Source organism: Anolis carolinensis, chromosome 2 (assembly GCF_035594765.1).
Source record: "Anolis carolinensis isolate JA03-04 chromosome 2, rAnoCar3.1.pri, whole genome shotgun sequence".
Taxonomy (NCBI): domain Eukaryota; kingdom Metazoa; phylum Chordata; class Lepidosauria; order Squamata; family Dactyloidae; genus Anolis; species Anolis carolinensis.
In genome coordinates this window covers 253255175-253269564 of record NC_085842.1, presented here as the reverse complement: position 1 = coordinate 253269564, position 14390 = coordinate 253255175, and the positions used below count along the sequence as shown (strand labels likewise).

The 14390-nt window shown below is 39.4% G+C and overlaps 1 long non-coding RNA gene across 1 annotated transcript; it reads left to right on the top strand.

Annotated features, from left to right (window-relative positions):
* Positions 1 to 2: 2 nt before the first annotated feature.
* LOC134296632 (uncharacterized) lies at positions 3 to 8957 on the top strand. Its single transcript, XR_010003433.1, has 3 exons — positions 3 to 166; positions 1321 to 1430; positions 2617 to 8957. It is a non-coding gene; the product is annotated as an uncharacterized LOC134296632 (long non-coding RNA).
* The last annotated feature ends 5433 nt before the right edge of the window (positions 8958 to 14390 follow it).

Sequence of the window (14390 nt, the reverse complement as noted above, 5' to 3'; positions counted from 1 at the left end):
CGCGAGATCTGTGATCTCCACGGGATTTGGAGCTGCTTTAACCATAGACTCTTTTAGAGGGTGGGCGCCATTTTTTCTCTCTCTCGCATACCTTCTCTTCCAATGCACAGAAACATCAGTTGGAAAGGCCTGCATTTTCCCGTATGCTGGGGACAGAAAATCGCCTGTATCCTTTTCTAGCCGTTTCTACACAAATAGGGGCAGCGATACGTTCCTGCTCTTGGTTCTTATTCTTGTGATTCCTAACTTCATAATCTCTATGGGCAGGAAACGAGATATCGCGAGAACAAGCATCGCGATACAAAAACTGGATTTTCTATTCTATTTCATGTTGATTGCTTACTGCCATAGAGAAATTCAACAGTTGCAACTGTTTTGGTCGAGGATTGCCAGAATGTATCCCTTTGCTTAGAATGCACCTACACTGTAGAATTAATGCAGTCTGAGACCACGTTAACTGCTATGGCTCAGTACAGGGGAATTCTGCAGAATTGTGGTTTTGCATAATCAGTAGGCTTTCTCTACCAAAGAGTACAGACTACAACTCGTAGCCTCCCATAGCATCGAGCCAGGCAATTAAAGTATTAACTACATTAAGTTGTGCATTTTCAGGGCTGTATGGCCATGTTCCAGAAGCATTCTCTCCTGACGTTTTCGCCCACATCTATGGCAGGCATCCTCAGAGGTTGTGAGGTATATCTGAAGATGCTTGCCATAGGTGTGGGCAAAATGTCAGGAGAGAATTGCTTCTGGAATAGGGCCATATTCCAGCTGGGAAAATGCACAACAACCCAGTGATTTTGGCCATGAAAGCCTTCAACAACAAACTGCATTAATTTGGCAGTGTAGATGTACTCATGGCTTCCTCCATCCTCTCCCAGTATCCACCTCCAATTTAGATAGTAAACTAGACTGAATGTGGCTTGCTCCATCTCTCAGTGTTAATGAGAAAGAAGAGTACCCTAATTTCACATTAATCTAGGGGCAGTCGTGATTTCCAAACGGAAATGCAGCCATGGTTCCTACCAAATCACTATTTGAAACACAAATCAAAATGAACTGCAGACTAGGGACTTCATCACATCAAGACAATGAAATGGATGAAAATGTTTTGATCAGTAGAGCACAGTAGAGTTCCATTGTGTATTAAATTCCTTACCTTCACCACACTTCCGTGCAACTTAATATATTCTCCGCAGTCTTTAAGTAAATTTCTCACCACATTAAAGATCTGAGTCACACCAGAGGTCAGTCAAACTGGCAAATCAACATATACATAGAATAGGTAAAGGTAAAGGTTTTCCCTGACGTTAAGTCCAGTCATGTCTGACTCTGGGGTTGGTGCTCATCTCCATTTCTAAGCTGAAGAGCCGGCGTTGTCCGTAGACACCTCCAAGGTCATGTGGCCGGCATGACTGCCTAGAATACAGGTTAGCAAATATATACATTGACAAATCAATAGTGAAAGGCTTGGGAGGTTGCTATTTCCAATAATTAATGCATCTCACTTATTCAAATTCTTCAACATTCTTTTTTTCTATCCCTTTTTTTAGAAAGCATATATAGGTATTTCATTTTATCCTGTTTCTTAAGTTGAATACATTTTTCTCCACCTTCCTTCTGCATTTGACAATCATTATTGTTTATTTCCCTCCAAATTAGTGAGCTAATGAGCTGATTTCTTTCTCTTCTTCCTTTTCACATAGTTCAGATTTGTTGGGAATTTGGGGGGCAATTGTGACATATTTTCATAAATCCAATCCAGCCTTTTTGGTATCAAACAGTTAACTATTTCTTAAAGACCCCTATGTTTCGCAATAGAGGCATTTAGCAAGAACAACACAGTAATAAAATAAGAGTAGTCTTCTTTGGGTGGCCAGATAGCGTCTTTCTTTGAGAAACAGCAAAAGCTCAGAAACTGCTGACTAAGCTATACAAGGCCTGTAAGCCTGGTACGTATACTTAGAATGGGATGGAGACAAGTCTGCTCTGTACAGCCTATGATGAACAAGGGAGAATTCCTGGACTCACAATAAATAATGCCTTTAATTCAGTTGCAGGGGTCCCAGTTTCCATCCAGACTGGGATCAACAGAAAAGCAATAATTCTGGATTTCAAGACAGATTATTTTCCAGTCTTATAAGGAGGGCCTAGGGTTTAAACCTGTGCTCTACAATGGGCTCCTCTACCATGCCTTCTCCAAATCTTCTGCTTCTTCTTTTGTCCTTTGGAGGCATCCATCAATCTTCCACTCTCTTCAGATATTAAGCAAATAGTGTGTTATCAATTCCATTATCTATATAGGGCTATTAATCTATGGGCTGTTCTGCAGTTAATGAGTCATATTTGTAAGAAAGTTGTCATCATAATCCAGTGTGAGTGAGATCAAGTTATTAAATTATGAGAATCCATTAAAATAGGCAGTGTACAAAGTGAAGTATTCTATATGTTATTGAAGAGCTTCTGCAAATGCAGCCGTGTGTTTTATGGACTCCCTGCAGCAGCGAAGTCATGAGTGCCCATTATTTGGCTCCTATAGACAGCTAGGCCCTGCATATCCTGGGGCTGTAATAATAGGTAATGATGACATCCTCTTTTTCCTAATTCAATTGACAGGTTGTGGTGTACTAATAGTGGAGACAATTCTCAATGAAGACAGAAGTGGGCCTTTACCAGCCCACATCTACTCCATAATGATGCTGATTGTCTTAGAAGGAAAAGAATGGACCATATCCGAGCACAATACACTCCTTGGTGCAGCTGGATTCAAGGATATTCAGTTCAAGAAAGGACAAGTCTATAGTGTCATTTATGGAAGAAAATAAAACATCTCTCTTTAATTTCACTTCAGTAGAGTCTCACTTATCTAAGCTTCACTTATCCAAGGTTCTGTATTATCCAAGGCAGCCTGCCTTTTAGTAGTTATTGTTTTTGTAGTAAATGTTGCAATGTTTTGGTGCTAAATTCGTAAATACAGTAATTACTACATAACATTACTGTGTATTGAACTGCTTTTTCTGTCAATTTGTTGTAAAACATGATGTTTTGGTGCTTAATTTGTAAATTCGTAATGTAATTTGATGTTTAATAAACTTTTCCTTAATCCCTCCTTATTATCCAACATTTTCACTTATCCAGTGTTCTGCCAGCCCGTTTATGTTAGATAAGCGAGACTCTACTGTATTATTTCACTGTTAAAGTATTATTGTCATGAAATTCCAAATACTCTGTGTATGTTTGTGTGGATGTGCCTTCAAGTCGCCTGTAGACTATGGCAAACATATGAATTTCTTAGATTTTTCTTGGTCAAAGAATACTCAAGATGGCTTTGCTTCACTGTGGTTCTCAACCTGTGGGTCCTCAGATGTTTTGGCCTTCAACTCCCAGAAATCCTAACAGCTAATAAACTGGCTGGGATTTCTGGGAGTTGTAGGCCAAAACACCTGGAGACATACATGTTGAGAACCACTGATCTAAAATATTTGTTTATTTAATTAATTTATATACCGCTCTTCTCCCCCAGGGGACCCAAATATAAGATACATCACCTTGTATTCATTGACGGTCTCCCATCTGTACATACCAACCATCTCAGATGCAGAAACCCTATTTGCACTAATATCCAGCCACCCTCACATAGGAGACGTCTCTGTGGTTCCACTTCTCACCCTCACATTGACTTCTCTCCACTTTTGTGCTGTCCTCCCTGCATAGTTTCCCTTTCCCCCTCGTTCCCCATCATGTTCACTCACCTCAGTCTGCTGAATGAAATGGACAGGATACCACCTATTTTGACAAGGCACTGGAAGTTGCAAGAGGTCACCATATACTGGTTACAGAAAGTGAATTTTTGTTGAATGCCCAGTGTTGTCTGCCTTCTCTGCTATCTTGTACTAATATTCTGCGCATACATAGGCAAAAGCCATGCTCAGCACTTCCCTCAACAAAGAAAGAAGCAAAAAGGTGGAGTGGGTTGCAGAGGAAACAAGTGCAGTGCACTGTCACACCCCACTGATTTTCAAGTTTTGATTAAGGTCAGGAAACCAGAAGAGACACAGGGGATGCTGCTTCCCTCGCCCATAATATTACAACACCTTTTTATTTAACAGGAGCAAGATCTGTTGAGTTCAATAAGACCTAACTTCAGTTCCAACTAAATGTGCATATAAGGTGGAAGTCATGGAGTTGCTGGATTGCAGCTCCTATCAGCTCTATCCAGATTACGCAATGGAGAACTGTGCTGGGAGATGTGTTGTCGAAGGCTTTCATGGCCGGGATCACAGGGTTGTTGTGTGTTTTCCAGGCAGTATGGCCATGTTCCAGAAGTGTTCTCTCCTGACGTTTCGCCCACATCTATGGCAGGCATCCTCAGAGGTTGTGAGGTATATAGAGAAACTAAGCAAGGAAAGTTTATATATCTGTGGAAGATTCTGGGATCCTTGTCTGTTGGAGGCCAGAGTGAATGTTATAATTAATCACCTTGATTAGCATTAACTGGCCTTCCCAGCTTCACCTCCTGGCCTGGGGAAATCCTTTGTTCGGAGGTGTTAGCTGGCCCTGATTGATTCATATCTGGAATTCTTCTGTTTTCAGAGTGTTGCTCCTTATTTACTGTTCTGATTTTGGAGTTTTTTAGTACTGGTAGCCAGATTTTGTTCATTATCATGGTTTCCTCCTTTCTGTTGAAATTGTCCACATGCTTGTGGATTTCAATGGCTTCTCTGTGTAGTCTGACATGATAGTTGTTGGAGTGGTCGAGCATTTCTGTGTTCTCAAATAATATACTGTGTCCAGGTTGGTTTATCAAGTTCTCTGCTATGGCTGATTTCTCAGTTCCTTTCATGTTCTTTGACTCATGTTTGGGCAATGCTGCGTTTGGTGGTCCCTATGTAGACTTGTCCACAGCTGCATGGTATATGGTAGACTCCTGCAGAGGTAAGAGGATCCCTCTTGTCCTTTGCTGAATTTGTTGCATTTTCTTAGTGGGTCTGTAGATAGTTTGTAGCTTGTGTTTTTTCATCAGTTTGCCTATGCGGTTAGTAGTTCCCTTGATGTATGGTAAGAACACCTTTCCTCTGGGTGGATCTTTATCTTTACTCTCATGGCTTGTTCTTAGCTTTACAGCTCTTCTGATGTCCATGATGGAGTATGATAATCTGGATTATATGGCAGTGTAGATGGGTCTCAGTCTAAGGGGAAAACCCCTTCACAATGTCCTGCAAGGCAAATAATGGTCTTAGCAATGTATGCATTAAGATGCTTTTATTATCCCTGTTAAGTGGTCCTGTGGAGATACTTTGCAAACTGAAAGCACATCTGGGGGTGGCAGGGATTATAATAGGTAAAGTTAGACCACCCAAGAAGATGTTTTAAAATGATATGGACAAACAGGTTTAACTGGGATATGGGCATTTTTAAACGTAATTAACTGCTACATCTGTCATGTATATTAAGGCTTCTTAAACCTTTCAATTCAGGACCCCTTTTCGACACCGAGTATATAGTATATAAAATAGGTATAAAAATCAAACATTTACTGATAACAAATCAGCATTTGCAAGGCTTTCTAAACAGACTGTTATGAAGTACATCTAAAGTATCTGCAGAAGACACTGTAAACACTGCACAACACATTCACTTAAATGTCTAAAACTACCAGTAGGTGACATACAGGGGGAAAAAATCAGGACTCCTACATTGAACTGAAAGGACCCTCACTATTTACCCCTAGTTAATACCTTTTTATTTAGGGGGATTAATACTTTAGGTACAGTTTCTGGAGGGGTCAGTCTAGACAGCCTCTTTGCATTTGAAGCCTCCGTCGCCCTGCCCCTTTAAGAATCTCCTCGGGGCAGAGCCTTAGGCAAGGCATTTCTGTTTCTTGGAATAATCAGCCTTTTTTGTGACTGGAAGGTGAAGAGGAAGGCTAGAAAGTCTACAAAATACAGTCATAGCTGTATTCAAGTCCAGTCAGAGTTAAATATTGAGACCATCTTAGAGACAGTTGAACACTATACAAGAAAGAGACAATAAGAAGAAATAGAGATTCAAGAGCCTCAGTTTGGCCAGAACTGTATCTCCCAAAGACTTCACCTCTCATAGTGAGACTCAGGAGGAGAGAAAGTCTAAAATTCTTGCCAGTTAATAAATTCTTGTTTGATTCAATTATATAGCCTCCGATCAGTTTCCTGTGCAGCCAATTCACCTTCCAAGTAGTTAAGATAGCATGGGGACAGAACAGTACTATTTTGACCCATTTGGGGTTAGGAACCACATTTTAAGAAGCAGTGAGCTATAAGAGTCTGTTTCCATAAAACCTCATGTTGCATATTAGTACAGCAATAGTAAATACAGGCTAACATGACAAGAATAAGATATCTCATTTTAGTTCTTTTGGAGCACCTAAGTCACACTCTTCTTGGCATGCCATCATTCCTGTTCTCACAACACCATTTCAGGTAAGCTAGCTACAACATTCTGGTTGCTCAAGATCAGCCTCTGGGCTTTTTGGCTTGCTTCAAAAGTGGATGCTTCTACCCATTTAGGATTAGCTTGACTGGAAAAGTGGAAAAAAATGTTACTTTGGTTATTTTTCCTACTTCTCACCAAGTGCTACAATGCAAAATCAGCGATGATGAAAACATCTCTATGGACAAAGCTTTGCAATCAGTTTCCCATTCACAAAACTCACAGAATAGAAACCTATTTTAGGAAAGGTGTTATGATGTCAAGCAAGATTAAAATTCAGTCTTTAGAAAACATTGGCAGTCATGTTGGAGACTACACTTTAAAAAAATAAGTGTTGCATGTTCACATTTACTAGAGATTCTTGAGAACAATCCCACTAGTTTGATTTACAGCAATAAACTAAACATGTATTTTCTCTACTCTCTGTATAGATTTCCAGTTCCAAATGTAGTTACATGATCTGTTTGCTTATAAAGAAGACCATGGCCTTAACAAAAACTATGAAAGATGGTTTATAGCTGGTTAATCCTCTCAACGTGAACCATCAGAATATTATTGTATTGTACAGAAAAATCTACTCGTATTTCTAGCTGACTGTCATGGAATTCAGGGAGGCTGTCTATAAATTAAATATACTACAGTACCAATAATTGGTACCAGCCAATACAAACAAATGGAAATCTGATTAAATTTATTTCAAAGGAGTGGCCAATAAAGTGTTATCTTTCTCTTAAATATGAGCTGCATATTTAACACAAGATAGCGGCAAAGCAAACAACAGTGCTTTGGCCCTTTTTTGAGGAAATAATAAATTTTCCCTGCATGGTACCTTTGATAACTCAAGGGGTTTGGGATTGCATACAATAGAAAGGATTCCACATTTTTTTACTCTTGATTAGTAGAAGTATTATCTGTATGCATGCAGTGTGTATATTTAATTTATATGGGCAGCATGGCCTAGAGGTTTGAGACTGACAATGATTCCTAAGGTTAGGGTTCCAATACAATAGTAGGAGAGTACTTTACCTCTGTGACACCTTTGCACTACATCTATTAAATTAATAAATGCTGTATGACTGACAATATTGTTGGGAGTGTTGAGTTCATGGAGAGCGATGACAAGGAAGGAAGACCACCTTACCTACAACACAGTTAACCAGACCATAAGAAGGAAACTCAAGTAGGCAAAGCACCACTACATTTACGATGGATCTACACTGCCATATACAATCTCATATCCAGTTCAAAGCAGATAATGTGGATTATTTGCTTTGATAATATGGATTATGTAGCAGTATAGATCCAGCTTTAGGATGCAACTGATAATGGTTGGGGCTACCATTATCAGATTTGAAATCTAGAAACAGAATAATACAACATTTCCTGCAACTATTGGCCCTTCCAAAGGATCCTCTTGTTGGATACCATCAATTCAGTCCATTCTTCTCTGAGAACTCTGTAATTCTGGGGGGGGGGGGGGGGGGACAAGTATTTGGCCAGTGTGGCCTAGCCAGGGGAGATGGTAGAGGATATCACTAAGGCTGATATCCATTTTAAACATAGGTGTATGTATGTGTGTGAAAGTTTGTTTGTTTGTCAGTTTGTACCACACATGCTATTGCAAGGTGAAATGCCCCTCCGTGATGTCACTGGGAAAGAAAGTTGACATATGTATGAGGGGAAGGGAGAAGGGAGGAAATCAAGAGAAAAGAAAAATAAGGAAAGGAGAAGGGAGGGGAGGGGGGAGTGTTATAGTTCAGCCTATTCAGCCCATGGTTGTGCCTGCTTCCAATGTCTATGAGGAAGGAGATCATGGGATTTCTGGGCCTGCGAGCGAACATGAGATTTTAAGTCTTGAAAATTAGCAGTCTATGTCTCCAGCAGTTAGTAAAGGTCACATTCCAGAGAGGGGCCCAGATGCTAAAGATGAGTCATTCTTCAGTGAAACAAGGTCAGAGGCTGAAATGAGTTCAGAGGATGAAATCCCAGGTGGAGAGGATAATGAGCTGGTAGATAGGAGACAGTTTTCGTAAACTCCGTGCCGTGCAACAGAATTTCCAAAAACACTTGTTACAGAAAAGGCCGTTATCAGGAAGTCAGGGGAAAAGGCATGATTTTCTGTGTATATTAAAGAGGCTGAGGGTTTTTGCCAGCCAGTCTAGTCAACTTTGGTAATTGAGGCAGCAGCTCTTGCCAAGTCCTAATCAAGCCTGCTAAGGAAATTCTAGTTAATGTCTTTGTTCCTGTTTCAAGCTTCCAAGTTTAAAGGATTGTTCCTGAAATTTTGTATTGGATTTAATGCTACCTTGTATTCCTAGTTCTTTTGTATCCCTTTTCTTGATGTCTTTTTGCTTTGGGGTCTTTGAAACCAGTCTTGTACCTTGAACCTTGTGGACTATTTCCTACATTTGGACTTTGAAGGGTTTTTTTTTACTATTTTTGCTGAACTTCTTTTTATATAATATTCAATAAATTGCTTTGTTGATTTATCTTGGTCTGGAGTGTGGTGTTTAAGTACAGAGAAGGGAAGAAAGAAAAGGGAGGGAATAAAGGAAGAGAAATGAAAGGGGAAAAGGTATGAGGAAAGAGAAAGGAAAGGAAAAATGGATGAAGGGAGGGAGGGAAGAGAGACTGTTGCCAGAGTGTTTCCATTGAGACATTGTGAGGTAGGCCTTTTAAGAGCTGGAGAAGGGAGAAAGTTAGGCAGGCAACAGTCCCAACAATGCTCAGGCAACCCAGAGTATATACACTAGCATATAAAACAGTTGAATGTCACAGTAGCCCTAGCCAGCAATGGAAAAAGTTATGAATGCTGGGAGTTGCACCCCAGTCTGTAATAAGCTGTGGGTTTTTCCTGTAACATTATCTCCTGACGTTTTGCCTGCATCTGTGGCAAGCATCCTCAGAGGTCTCTTGGAAAGCTATTTGATGTTTTCCTAACAAGAGGCTTCACTATTTTTAAAGTGAATGTATGACAAGCCACATAGAAGCCTGAGCAGTTTCATCTGTGGGTTGCAAAATGTACTGCTGAGTGGGAGGCGTCGCTTTCAGTTCGAATAATCTTGAGAGTATTTGATTCCACAAGTCCTGTGAAATATTGATTCATTTCCCCACTGTGTCTGTTTAATGGGTGACCTGACGAAACTCTCAAATCTCGTTCTTAAATAAATATTGTCCATAAATGGATCATGTCAGCAACACTCAACTTACATGGTTGCCTGGAATGGGGCTGCATAATGATGCTTGTCAGCTCTGCTGGATTTCCAGCAGATATTTATGTGGAATGCTCCTTGGGTTTTGTTTTTAAAAAGTATGTGAGCACTTAGAGGACTAGTTAAACAATCCCACTTATATGGTGACTCTGGTTCCCCTGAATCACTGTAATTAATTATCCTTCAGAGAATTTATTTTATTACGTGTTACTCGATTCATTCTAATTTAAAAAAAATTAAAGCACAGTTTTAGGAACAGAATATCTCTTTCCATCCGGTATAACAGTTTTAAGGAAGGCCTTAAAGAGATTACAAATGAAGTTTTGTGTTCAAGAATTCTGAGTGAATAAAACCATCACTTTATCAGATAACCCCAGCTGCCCATTTAGTTCAAGGCTCTGTGTAGGATGATAAATAACAAGTAATATAATACAATGCACATTAAAGAAACAAAATGGTAGGAATGGTTTCTGGCATGTACACAGTTCCCTGGAAGTAACTGCCTTAAAATGGAACTTACATTCGAATCATCATACCTAGGACAATTTAATTACCAAGGCTTTTGCAAAATAAATGCAAGGCAATAAATTAATTTTAATTAAATAATAAAAATGGTACTTGGCCATGGTTTTGCTTTCTAGCGTTTTAGCACATTGAATTCAGATCCATTGTTGATTTTGACATTACATGGTAAAATGACTGCTCTCCTGGAATTCTGCATCTGCTTTTAGTTGTAAAATTTAATCTGTTATCCCATTTATTACAACCGCCACTCCTATCTTCTACTCTTATGGAGAAGAAGAGAACTGCAAATTCTACTAACTGCCACAACCCTCTAATATAGAGCTTTCTAAACTGTGTGTTGTGATGTGTTAGTGTGTCACATGAATGTAACAAGAAATGATAGACATCTTGGAAATGCATGTTATTATCTTGATAATCAGATAATAATAATAAGGGGTCACAGTGGCACAATGGGTTAAACCCTTGTGCTGCTGAACTGCTGATCTGGAGGTTGGCAGTTTGAATCCGTGAGATGAGATGAGCTTCTGTCTGTCAGCCCTAGCTCCTGCCAACCTAGCAGTTCCTTCAGCAGGAAAAGGCAAAGAGACAATCCAAGCAGTCTTGCTGGCCACACAACCAGGAGGTGACAACGCAGGCTCCTCGGCTTGAAAATTGAGAAAGCACCTCCCCAGCACCAGAGATGAGAACTGCCTCCAGAAGCCAGAAATGAAAGGAGAAGCCTTTGCCTTTGTTTGTGTTTGTATGTCTCATTGTATTTGATTGTAAAAGCATTGAATGTTTGTCTATGTCTGCTGTAAATGCTGTAATTCGCTGTTTCCCCTAGGGAAGAAGGGCAGAATATAAAGTGTGTTGTTGTTGTTGTTGTTGTTATTATTATTATTATTATTATTACAAATCATCATATATTTTAAATATATATTAAAGGAAAGTTTTCATTAGATATATTGTGTCTCCATTATTTATGCATGTGACTGTATCTCTTATAGAAGGTTGGTTTAACCTCCGGTTTGCTACTAAAACTGAATTACTGTGTTGCGAAATGATGCCTATCTAAAAGGTGTATCACCAATAGGAAATGTTTGCAAAACTCTGCTCTAACCCTTGACTTTTGTAACATGCTCCCATCTTTCTTCCTTTTTTGCATTTAAAAGTATGATGTAAATTTACAATTTATGGAAGCTCAAGTAGTGATAAACTGCACTGAACTCAGTAGGATTCACTGCTGAGTAAACATGCGTATGATTTGACGGCATGTGTTCCAGCATGATCTTTGCATCTTTCTGGACCTGTTTCTATCCAAAGCTGAAAAGCCATTCAAAGCCGTTGTTTTATGTCAGTGTTTTCAAAGCCTTTTGGCAAAAACGAACAACGTCAGAATCTTTGTCATGAACCTCAGCTTTCAGAATCTTTGGGTGTTGGCTTTGCAGTTTAAAAATAATGTGTGGGGTTTCCAAAGTGTATTATTTCCCTGTACGTTCCTAACTCAGACCACACAGACATTTTGTGAAGTACTGTTCTTCACAGTGGCATTTAGCCAACATGCAAACTCCTTTAAGCCAATGAACCCCACTGTTTTAAACTTGTAAGGAAATGTTGCATAAAAGCAGAGCTTGGAAATGTGATCGGGGTCAGGGAACAGCTCAACATGCTGCCTGGGAGATTCTGGGAAGTGTAGTCAAAAATATAAGAAGAAGTCCAAGAGAATCAACAGGAGGTGACACTTTCCTCCAAACCTTTCAGGGAAGTTTGATACTCGGGTGTTCTCTGCCCAATTAAAAATTCCCTTTCTGGTGTTAATTCATGAAAAGGGAGACTTTGGCCATCTAGGTGTTTTGGCCTACAATTCCCATCCAGCACAGCCAATTGTAAGGCATTGTGGTAATTGTAGCTCAAAAACATCTTGACAGCCAAAGGTTCCCCATACTTGTTGGAAACTCTTATTTGGTAAAGGCATTTTCACAATATTAGGGTACCCATCTCCTGGTCTCAGTCAAGATCTAATTCATTTCATGTAGCCATAAGTCTTGAGGACTTTTTAAAGAACCTGTTAGAGTTATTAGATTACTCTTGATCCTCAGTGACATAAGAGCAATTTAAGATTAACTTCCGAATACATTTATGTAAACTGTGTATCCTCCCTCAGACAGAATAATCCACTACGTTCACATATAAACAGAACCTTTAAATATGCAACAGATGTTCCCTTTTTTGAAATGGCTCTTGAATTCATTGACAGGCCTTTGGCTAAACAGACGAATTAATTTGTTCAGGGCAGATTTCATAAACCCTCTAATAATTCTTTCCCATACACATCTTGACTTGATTTCGCAGGTCTACAGCATGTGTTTTAAATGTTTTAACCTTTACTACTTTAATCAGGTAGCATTTATGTCAGGTTTGGATGATGATCAGTCATTGAAAGATATAGTCAACTTGGAAATAAAATTCAATTTGTCAGTTAAATAAGCGCCACAGTTCTGTATAAACATATGAAATCTGTCTGTTCCATTGAGTCTTTTGGAATATTTCCATTATAACCTTGACATCACTCTCACCCACAAGAGCAAATCTTGAAGATGTGCTATACAATTATTTCCTAACACTATGGTTGAACAGTAAGTTGGGGAAACTGGCACTGCATTCTTCATTTTCAAATATGGGGAGTCTCCCAAAGGTATGCATTTTGGGGAAGAGTCACTTATTCTCCAACAGATAAAGGATTTCTTGTTACATTCTCATCACCGCTTTTGGAGGACTTTCCCCAGTACTGTTTTTAAAATCCAAATCATGGTTTCTCTCAGAGCAGTAGCTACACCTTATAAGAATATTTATTATTTGTGTTATGTGGGGTTAGTGTAATGTGTTTGTGGTACAAATGTAGTTATAAAGGTAAAAGTATGATTGTTATCTCAGGAGGTCCAGCTTGGGATAGAAACCAGAGATAAACAAAAGGAACTGTGCTATTCTTGTTTACAAAAGAGCCCCTAAAGGCTGACTCTCATTATTTATTCATTTGTTCATTCATTTTATATCCCACTTTTCAACCAATATGGAACTCAAAGAAACTCATAGTCTGAGTTTAAATACAATATGGTTAAAAGAATTGATAGCAGAAAACTACAGAAACAAGAATTAGAAACCTTAATTCATTTTTTAATGCAGAATACAAGAACAATGATAAAAAATATAAATATAACACAATCCAATTGATAGACTTTGTTCAACAGATAGTGAACACTTGAGTCTCTATATTGGGAGAAAGACAACGTAAAAATGAAGTTAGTAAATAATAGGCCTAGAAGAACAGAAGGATTTTCACTTCCAAGTGGAAAGAATGCAGAGATTTCATGAGTGAGAATTCTAAAGTCAGGGAGCAACTACCAAGAAGTCTTTCTTGATGTCCTTATCAAACATGTCTTCTATGATGATGAGACCAAGTAGACTAGTGGGTGAGCAAGTGTGCAATGGGGGGGTTGGAGGTGAGCGAGTGGAGGGGCAGGCAAGAGAGCAAGTGAGCGGGGTGAGCAAGCGATTGCAGTGGTAAGCGGGTAAGTAAGTAGGACCAGGAGACGCAGGGACAGTTCTGATTAATCCTCTGTCACCCCACTTTTTCAGTTGCTTTTAAATTGTCCCAGTTTCTCTTCTCTCACTTCTGCTTCTTCCTTAACTTACTTGAATCAATGCAAACAGATTTGAAAGTGCAGAAGAAGTTTGCACTCACATAGCTCAGCAGGGAGGAGAGTTTGGAAAAGGGAAGATTATTGCCCTTCTCTCTAAACTCAGCCCCTTGCTACACTGCCATATAATCCAGATTATCAAAGCAAATAATTCACATTATCTGCTTTGAATTGTATTATCTGAGTCTACACTGACACATAATCCAGTTAAAAGCAGATAATCTGGATTTAAAATGGAAATGTAGAAGTCTCTGTCAACAGCAAACTGCTTCTCTTTCGTGACTTAAGGGACTCCCAAGCGAGTATTGCTTCCCCTTCAAAAGACAGCTATTAAGCGTGGTATAGGAGTACCACCAAAGTCATACAATCAACCTTTGTAGCCACAGATTCTTTATCCGTGGATTCAACTATCCATGGCTTGACTATATGAACCAACTAGGGTGTTAAGATCATCTGGAGAGGCCCTGCTCTCGGTCCCACCTGCCTCGCAGGCGTGGCTGGTGGGAAC